At 42.5% G+C, this 10143-nt stretch overlaps 1 pseudogene; it reads right to left on the minus strand.

Annotated features, from left to right (window-relative positions):
* Positions 1-2473: 2473 nt before the first annotated feature.
* Positions 2474-3385, minus strand: LOC118927660 (ribosome production factor 2 homolog; annotated as a pseudogene).
* Positions 3386-10143: the final 6758 nt, after the last annotated feature.

Below are 10143 nucleotides of genomic sequence, written 5' to 3' on the forward strand. Positions count from 1 at the left end.
TATAGAAAATTATCAAGAGTAATTCTTTTCCGAGTGACAGCTTGAATTAGAGATTTCAAGTCTCCAGTTCAAGGGTTCACTAGACTCATTACTTCAAAGAGAGTCTAAAGTATCTTCTGGAGATGATCTTTCTAAAATAATTCTTCTTTCAGCCAGCTGACTTGCAGAACTGACAGTTCTCAGCACATGTTGACTGGGTGTGGTGGGCTCAATAGTGTTGGGAGAATAGACCAAGTTTTGCCTTCTTAGATGTTTTTACCCTTGGTTTCTGGGTTTGTTTGAGGAGGTCAAAGGGAGTCTCATATGCCAACTGAGCAGGTCCCTCTATCATCATATTCTATAGCTTTCCTTTACAAGATACATTATGATATTGAAAATGTGGTGACATTTATCTTAAAGGATTAATAATGATGAAATCTGGTAAGGTGGCTCTAGAGGAGTATGTGTGTTTGTGTGTGTGTGTGTTGGCAGGAAGAAGACTAAATTTTGGAGTTGGCAATGGTGGCACTTGAAACAAAGAAAGGATGTTTAGCATATAACCATAATAAATGTAGTCTTCATTATTTTTACTTATTATTGTTATCGCCAGGAAAAAACGATTTAAAGCAAATGATTCACAGAAGATAGTCAAAGGCAGTCTGCTCAGTAACTATCATTACTTCCCCCACTAATTTTCATGTTGCCGAATCACTATCAGGAAAAAATTCTTAGTCAAGCAAGCTATTTAAGATTTTTATCCTCACCCACTTAAGCACCCAAGAGAGTAAGCTAACTCGGGCTGGAAACACAATTAGAAACAAGCTCTGATTAAACAATTCATTCATCAAATGCACAGCATACACTTGTTATGGGACAGGTTTTGTGCTACTACAAAAGGAACTGCAAATAGGAAAAGACAAGGGGTTTTAATTCAGTGTAATACTGTGGTAGAGGCCTGGACAGTATGTGTGGATACACACTGATGACATACCAATCCTGATTTGAGCAAGGACACGGTCTGGGAAGGTTTTCACATAGAAGTGACATCTGACCTAAATGTGGAAGGGACCAGCCAGAGTTGGGCAGACATGGAGGTAAGGGGGGCAGGAAAAACAAGGACTTGAAGGTACAAAAAGAGAGCAGAGCAGTTTCAGGGACTTCAGTGCCAATACGGTGCAGGTGTCAGGAGAGAGGAGGAGCTGGATGGATGCAGAGGCCCCATGGGCCACCTCATGTGGGTTGCATCTCAGACTAAACCCTGAGAGCAGCGGGAGCTACTAAAGGCACCATTTCACGCAGATCAGATTTATTTGGGGTTTACAGGAGACGTAGAGAGGTTGATGTTTGCATCTGTGTGTGTGCATATGTGATCAACCTTGTTTGGACAGGCGTTAAGCTTAGTAAAGGACAATAGCAGGTACTTAAGATGCAGAGAACCAATGCATTCTGCCATGCTATTGCAGCATCCTCTTCAGTCACATAGCACATTAGGGTGAATGTATTGTCAAGGATTATTTCCTTCTCTAGTATGTGAGCAGAGATGTTGTTTGGTGGGACAGAGAGCGAGTGAAAGAAGAGCCAAGCTTCCATGACCTACTTTTCCTTATATGTCCCAAGATCTCACGGCTGTGCTCCATCCCAATATTTCATACCGACTTCCTCAAACTTTATCATTAAAGTTTTAACAACCATTGTCAACATGTGACCCTAAAAACTGTAGGCATGGTGGGGGAGAAAAACTGTACACAAGGCACCTTTATAAGACGTGTTTTGGGGAGAGAAATCTCTCCCTTTGTCTCCCCTTCCCCACCCATCTGTGCTTCTTCCTAAAGTCATTTGTATTTCAGAGTTTTCACTGTATTCTTTAGATCTCAGATGTCTGTTTTTATTTGTATGAGGCATACCAAAGAACCTGAGAAATTCCTTCTATGACCCGACTATTTGCAACCCTGTAAACAATGAATAGTAGATTTCCTGTCAGATTCAGGCTTTATTTAAAAACCGCTCCAGAGAGTTAGAAGACAAATTATGTTGATTTAAAATTTTTAAAGTGGTACCAACTTCCAGTTATAAAATGAATAAGTCACAGAGAAGAAAAGGTACAGCCTGGGGCACAGAGTCACTGTATTGTCATAACTTTGTGTGGTGGCACTTAGCATGGTGAGCATTTTATCATGTACAGATATGATAGTTGAATCACTATGTTGTGTTCCCAAAACTCTTATGATGTTATGTCAACTATACTTAAAATAAAATAAAATTGTAATCATTCCGCCTCAAGAGCTACCAGAACCAGACTCGTTAAAACTTTAAAACACATCACGATTCGGACAGGGTCACCCAATACATCCATTTGTCATGGCAAGTTCAAATCCACCGAAGACTTTGCATTGAATTTCAAAAACATCTTTTGGGGCACCTTTCCTGGTCACCAAAGTCAGATTTTTTTTATTTTTATTTATTTATTTATTTATTTGAGTTCCATCCATTTCTTTTAATTCTCTTTGGTTTTTTTCTCCTGGTCTTCTGTTCTCCTTTCTTCAGGTTGCTTCTTCAACCCCTTCATTTTCCTGGTTTGTAGTTTTCTCAGGTCTTGTTTCTGCATATGAATCCATCCATAAGTTGTACCAAAAGTATCATGAGAGATACTTTTCTTCTTCTTTGGCTGGAGGGCTTTACGTCTTCATAGATAACCTATAAAGGTCATCGGAAGCCAGATGTGTCCTCAGAACCAGATCCAGTGAGGGCCCTCCTCTTCCAGTTCAATCCGTGGTGTTCTGCAGCCTGACTTCTTCAGTAGACGCTTATAGCATCAAAAGTAAAACTTCCCATTCAGTGCAGTGAAGTGCAGGACGCTCTCTAAACCAGCCAGGTGGATGTTTGTGGGGCCTCGGAAGAAATGAGTGAGGAGACTCTGCAGCCTTCTGTAGTTCTCTGTTTCAGTGACATCATCACCGGCAAATATTAACATGGGTTTTGTTCCTTCAGGACACTTACTAATCTTAATATCTTTTACAGAGACCCGTTTCTCAATACCTAATTCAGTCATATCCAGCACATGGTAGTCATACACATGACCTATTACTAGATTATTTGGCTGCTTCTTATTATGGGAGCCAAAACATGAATAAAGAACAATCCGACTTCTTTGAAAAGAATTCCAATGATGTCTGATCCTCAAATGGTCTTGTAATATTTTTCTTTTTATACAGAACCCCGTATGTTTTTTTCAGTGCATACACATCTCTAAGTACTTATGTCATTGTTGAATTTGCATTTCCCCCTTTAATCAGCATAGCATTTTTAATATTTTCATTGAGTTTTGGTTCTCTCTTCTCAAGAAATCTCTTAGCTCTTTTCGTTTTGGGTTTCACAAGTTGCTCCCGAGCATGTATGGCTGCGTGCACACTGGATGCAGTCTCATCTTTTTTAAAAAGAAAGAATACATGTAACCAGGTAAGTCAGTATCGGGGGCCACTCACCACTCACACACGGTACGTTCTTTTGTTTCAGGCACAAACATTCCTGATATGTAACTACCTGTGTGTGTTTTCCTCTGAAGAAAATGGATCTGAAAGATGCCCATAGGTTTTGAATTCAGTGAAAGAAAGTACTAATTTTCTCTTTGAGATTTCTTTTTTAAGAGTACAAAAGGGTAATTTAGCAAAAATGAACCACAGGATGAAATTACATTTTTAGAGTATTTTGCAGATTTAAGAGGAAACAATGACTTCATGTTTTGGGGTAAGAGGAAACCTACTCCATGAAAGACCAGGGGAGCTTTACATAAACTCCCCAAATGCTGTAATGTGGGTTCCTCTTACCCCTTTCCTGCAGCCTCTATTTTAATGACATGAGTTCAGTAATGCTAGCATCTATTTGAGGATCTAATAAAATCACCCTTTCTAGACACCAGAAGGGTTAAACTGGACTTGAAAGATTATTAAAGATTTATTTTGCAAAGTTACCACCTCTGGAGCAAGCCATTGTCCTGGAGACAGAATGGAGATGATTTTTTATAGGAGTTTATATAGAGAATTTTGCATATTCTTTATATGGGATTTTACAGGAGTGAGGAATGAAGGCAGAAGATGTAAAGGTCAGTGGGGTTGCGGGTTGCAGGTTGAAAATGATTCTTAAAAAATGTTGGTGTCTGTCTGGGTTGAAAGTGCACTAGTTTCCACAGGAGCAACTGGAGAGGAAAACATGGGTTATGTTAGGGGAGCCAGCAGGAGTTCATCATTCAGGGGACAGGACAGCAGCAAGAAGGAATTCTAAAAATAATGCCGTCTCCTTCAAAACGGCAGTCTGCAAGAAGCAGAATTGCAGCGCTTATTAGCTTGACTCCTTTGCCCTCTGTCGTGGATGCTCCCAGTTTAAATCCTGGCTCAATCCTAAAATGGGGTTTGGCTCTGCAAAGGTCAAAAGAATCAAGGACACCAAAGAACCATATATCAGGTGGGTTTGGTGGCACAAAACTGAGTTGCAGCCCGTATTCGTGTCAGGGACTCCTCTGATCTCCCCATTCTTGCTGCTCCCCAGAAAGGTCCCTGGAGAGGAAGCAGCCAGGCAGAGCTGTCACGGCCGGCCGCCCACGGGTTCCCTGCCACTTTGTCGTTCTGCGGTAGCAGCTGCGTCGGGAGGAACACGGGAAAGGGGCGGTCGCCACGGCATTGGGTCGTGTGTGCACCTCGGTTCCATCTCCTGTGCCCGCTGTGCGGAAGAGGCCCTGCTACAGCTCCCATTTCCTCCTAAAAAGCTTGCCATCTGGGTCGATCTCATGCCTCCTTTGAACAAGCCCTGCGAATTGTTTTAAACCAGATGACAGGCCCCATGACTGGTGTTACACGATAAATCCCTTCTCTGCTTTCCTCTTTCTTTCTGCCCTCAAACATTCTGGGGCCCTGCACTGGATGTTGGAGATAGAAAGACCAGAACATTCCCTGCCCTCGAATTATTCTCAGTCCAGTGAAGGAAAGAGGAACGGAGGTCTGAAACGTTTGAATACTGAAGCAATCAGTCACAGGGCTCCAGCTCATAGGGGGAAGTGGAACTTACGTCTTCTGAGTCATAATGAAGACCTCTGTGCTCTGCGCTAATACAAAACATGTGCTATTTATAAATGGATGAATTCCATTAATGCTTGTGCCAAGACAGCAGGATTTCAAGTGCTAACCTATCTTCCTCCCACTCCCTCAACCAAGACCTCATCTGGAAGAATATGTGTTCCCACCACAGAGACTGCAGAATGCAGGCCTTTCTTACGGAGTCGTTTTGAGCAGACCCCAAATCAGGGAAAGCCCTGGGGAATGTTTATTCCCTTATGAGCAACTCTCCAATCTGTTTGCTTGCAGGGGTCACGGATTCTTCCCAGGCCCACCGTCCCCATGAGGCGCAGAGGAATCGGATCTCCACTGCTTGAGTGAATACTGCATCTATTGCCTTTCAACTTACCCTGCCGTGAATTGTCAGGCCTCTTCTCCTTTCCCCATTCTTGCTTAGGGGTCCAAAAACGGTTCTATAAGGCACAATTTGAAAACCACCACCATGGTACAAGGCCAGGAATAACTTCTATCAAAGGTGACTTCTTCGACGTTTGCTTAGCTATAGCTAACCTACCTACCGAACTACCTAAAACACAGTGGCTCTCAACAGCGTGGTTTTTATTTGATGGTGATTCTATGAGACAGCCGTTCGGGCTGGGTACTTGTGCTCTGTGTGGGGTCATCTGGGGCCACCGACTCAGACGCATCCCCCTGGTGGCTGTGCTGGGCTGGAAGGCTTCCTTCACCTGCTGAGGCCTGGGGGCTCCTCCACGTGGCCCCTCTCCGTCCCCTAACTGGAGCTTCCTCACAACGCGGTGGTCTTAGGGTAGTCAGCCTTTGTATAGGATGGCTGGCTCCCAGGGACGACGTGCCGAGCAACAACCGCAGGGCTACAGATCTCTTGGGGCCCAGGCTCAGGAGTTACACAGCTCGCTTCCCCAGCACCCGAGCCATCAGAGGAGGCACAGTACCCGGGGTGATTCAGAGGGAGGGGAAACAGACCCCAGCTCTCCATGGGGGGGCAGGGTAAAAGCCCCGCAGCCCTCCTGAACCTACCGCAATCAGGGCAGCCTTGCCAGGCCTCTGGTTCAAGCCTGGGACCCTGGTACAGTCTCTCCTTGCCCCCTGAGTTTCACGACACTTAGTTACGTGAGGAGCGGTCTCCTCACCAGCGTCTTAAGGCCAGCGAGCCAGGGAATGAGGTGAATCTGTTAGAGTCGCTGCTGTATTCCCACTGCCTCATGCATCATAGGCTCTCAATGTTTGTTCAGAGAAAAGGGTGAAAATGCTATCAGGGTAATGGAAAGACACACTTATGGGAAGTCAGAACAACATAATGTAATCCACATGATAGAGTTCTTTGCAGGCAAAAAGATGAAATAGTGCACCAAACCTTTAAAGCTCATCTTTTCTGATAAAACACCTCTCATTTACTACCTACACATCTTCTACTTCCTATCTCTTCTACCATGGAGGAAAACATCTGGTATGTTCTACCTAAGCACCCCTGTATGTGAGTTTTCAGGAATATCTATACATTTTTCTAAATTAAAGAAAATCTAATTGTGGTAAAATAACACAGACAGAATAACTCCTCATTTCTCCATCCTCTCCAGCCCCCAGGCACCACCATTTCACTTTCTGTCTCTGTGAATCTGACCACGTTAGATAACTTCATGTAAGTGGAATCATACAATGTTTGTCTTTTCGTGACTGGCTTATTTCACTCAGCAAGATGTTCTCAAGGGTCACCCATATTGCAGCGTATGTAGAAATTCCCTTTTTAAGGCTGAATAATATTGAGAAGTATCTGTACTTTTCGTGTTTTTTCTTTTAATTATGATACTAATGACATTTATTCTAAGATGATCTATGAGAAGGGCAATACCCAGAAACACTAAACTTCTCTACCATGCACAGCGGGGGCTCTTATTCTTAAACACAGTCACAGATGGATACTGCCTCTTTAATCCCCTCAGGAATGCTAAAATGTGCCAAAAGGGACCTCTATTTGGCAGCAAATTTCCTGCCTTAGAGATGAGTGCTAACATTTACTCCAGGCAATAATCCGTGGAGTTCTGTGCAAAATGAAAATGTAGGGCACCTTGAAAAAAACTGTTAACAATTATAAGAGTACCAGCAAAGCATTAAAACAAGTGTGCAGCCCTGTGCAATAGCAAAGATTGTAGACCCATGAAGCTGGCCCTGCCCGTTCCGAAAGTGCTTTCCCAGAAAAATACTGCCTTGTAATTTCTGCTTACGTCAGAAACCATGATTATTTCTTAACCACTACACTGATCATTAATTCAAACTTTTCAAAGCACACGTAAGCCCACATAAGCCCACAACCCTAACAAAAACATTTCATCTCTCAATGTTTTATCATCGTGGAGTCAATTCTCTCATCTGATATTTAAATACAGTAAAATGCACATTCCTTCTCCCACCAAGAGAGCCACAGATAATTTCTATTTTAAATGTTAGTGAATGGGAGAGAATATTTGCAAAAGCCATATCTGATAAAGGACTTGTGTGCAAAATACCCAAAGAACTCTTAAAACTGAACAAGAAAATGAACAGGTCAATTTCAAAATGGGCAAAAGATCTGAACAGACACCTCACCAAAGGGGAAAATAAGCATATAAGAAGATGCTCTACGTCATATGCCATTAGGGAAATACAAGCTAAACCAGTCATGAGATACCACTACACCCCTATTAGAATGGCCAAATTAAAGAATGCTGACAACACCAAATGCTGACAAGGATGTGGAGCAACTGGAACTCTCATCATTGCTTGGAAGGAATGCAAATAGTTCAGCCACTCTGGAAGGCAGTTTGTCAGTTGTTACAAACTGAACATACTCTTACCAAATGATCTGGTTCGTTGGTATTCACCTGAATGAGTTGAAAATATGTCTGCACAAAATACTGTGCACAGATGTTTATAGCAGCTTCATACTTGCCAAAGCTTGAAGGTAACCAAAATATACTTCAGTAGGTAAGCAGATAAATAGTGATACATCCAGACAGCAGAATATTATTTGCCATTAAAAAAAAGAATGAGCTAGAACTAATACATGAATTCAGTAAAGTCACAGAATATAAATTTTTCTTTCAGTTTCTTAACCTTGAGGCATTACAGGCTTAGGTGGTTTGCTTATGTAATCTGCTAAGGCATTGAAGCCACCTCAGTCTAAAGACGTCTTCATTAATAAACACCGGCTACTTAGATGAAAACTTCTGGTCCCTCCATAGAGTGAATTATTAGATCAAAAAGCAAGAATTCTGCTTGTGATGTGACTTCCGAGGCATCTTGACCAGTGTGGGAATCCCTAATCCTACCACACAAGTCCTTCTGGCCTGCAAGTTACATTCTGTGCTCCAAATTAATACGTCAGCATCTATTGTCCACTCCAGTCTCATCTGTATTTTAGTTATTCCTCATCTTCTCCAGGAGGTGTCGCTGGTCCTTGAAAATGAATGATCAGATTTGGCCATTAGGCAGTTAGGTGATAGATTTTCCTTCAGATAATTCCAACTAGGGTCACCCAAAGCTGTGGTTAGCAGAACATTCTGCCCTGACATTCTCCCATCTGTCTTTTTAATTTCTTTTCCTCTTGTTACAACCTCCCTACACCGCTCCTTTCCCGTCCTCCAATCTTCCAATACTGACCTGTTCCAGGACATCTCCTGGGCAGTCACCTTTAATTTAGTAATCTCTCCTCGCCTTATCAAACATGCCTGCCAGGGCCTATTTCCAGAGTCCCTTCCCAGTAAACCTTCAAATGTGAACAGGAATGTCTACAATATTTGTCAGTTGAAGGTGTATAGCTGTTTGCTAATTTCTGTATTTCCCAACTTGCTCTGAATTGGTTACATTATTTAACCATTTAAAATTAATTTTTAAAAGTTAAGCTAAATTATTGCTAAGTCAGGGATGGCATAATTCTGTGCTTAATCATGTGCCCATTGTAAGAAAATAGTAATTTATCCTCCATTTGCCCCATGGTCCCAAGCACATAAGCCGGTGATAATCACACCTGGGGCTGACTGGGCTTCCCCCGCCTTATCTCTAAACATCCCGACCCTCCCCCAAGGCAACAGGCCGAGCGGATCCGCCACAATAAAAGGCCCCACGCTGCTGCCCTCTCTGTCTCTGTCTCTCTCTCTCTCTGCTGCTCTCTCTGCTCTCTGCTCTCTGTCGCGCTGCTCCCTCTCTCTCTCTCTCTCTGTGTCTCTCTGTCTCTCTGTCTCTCTCTCTCCCCACCCCCCGTCTGGGGCAGCCACTCTCTCCTTCAGATAATAAAGTCTCTTGCGTGGGCCCGTGTCTCCTGAGTCATTCTGGATAAGGAGGGTCGCGGCGAGATACCCTTTCACCCATAACCTTCATGATTTTTAAAAATTTAAGTATAGTTGATACATAATATTATATTGGTTTCAAGCATACAACATAATGGTTCAACAGTTACACACGTTAAATCCTCACCCCAACTAATGTAATTACTGTTTATCAACATAGGAAGATGTTACAGAACCATTATAACCTTCCTGATTTTTGCCTTTACTGAGTATCACCTATGTTTTTCACTTAATAACATATTAAATTTATTCACTTTTTTTAAAAGTTAAATATATCTTAAAAGAAATTTAATGTGACGTAAATTGGAAAATGCCTTTACCACAAACATAAAATAAATAAATACAAAAGAAAACAACATTCTCAAATTTATTTCAATATTATTGCCTGTTGAAAATGGATCCTTTGTCAAAAGTATGATTAGCATGTGTTAGGCATCTTCTAGACTCAATCAGAATGATTGAAGGGGCATTGAGTCATTGTTAATTAGTACAATGGGTCACAATCTCTTTTAGGGTCCATTTGCACTTTAATGAAGAAGTCTTGGCGACAACACCCTGGTTGAAGGGAAAGGATCCTCTCCCAGCTGTATTCAGATGGAGGGGCTGCTGGAGTGGAAAAAGGCTAGGTTTGGGTGAGCTGGCCATTCATTCCTGAAATTTCCAATGAATTGCCCTGCCTTGCACACAAGCCCCACAGTCAGGGAGCAGGGTTGCTGGTTGGCAGAGTGCTCATTCCTAGGCCTCGCTCCCTCAAGTCA

This window comes from Manis pentadactyla, chromosome 16, assembly GCF_030020395.1.
Source record: "Manis pentadactyla isolate mManPen7 chromosome 16, mManPen7.hap1, whole genome shotgun sequence".
NCBI lineage: Eukaryota > Metazoa > Chordata > Mammalia > Pholidota > Manidae > Manis > Manis pentadactyla.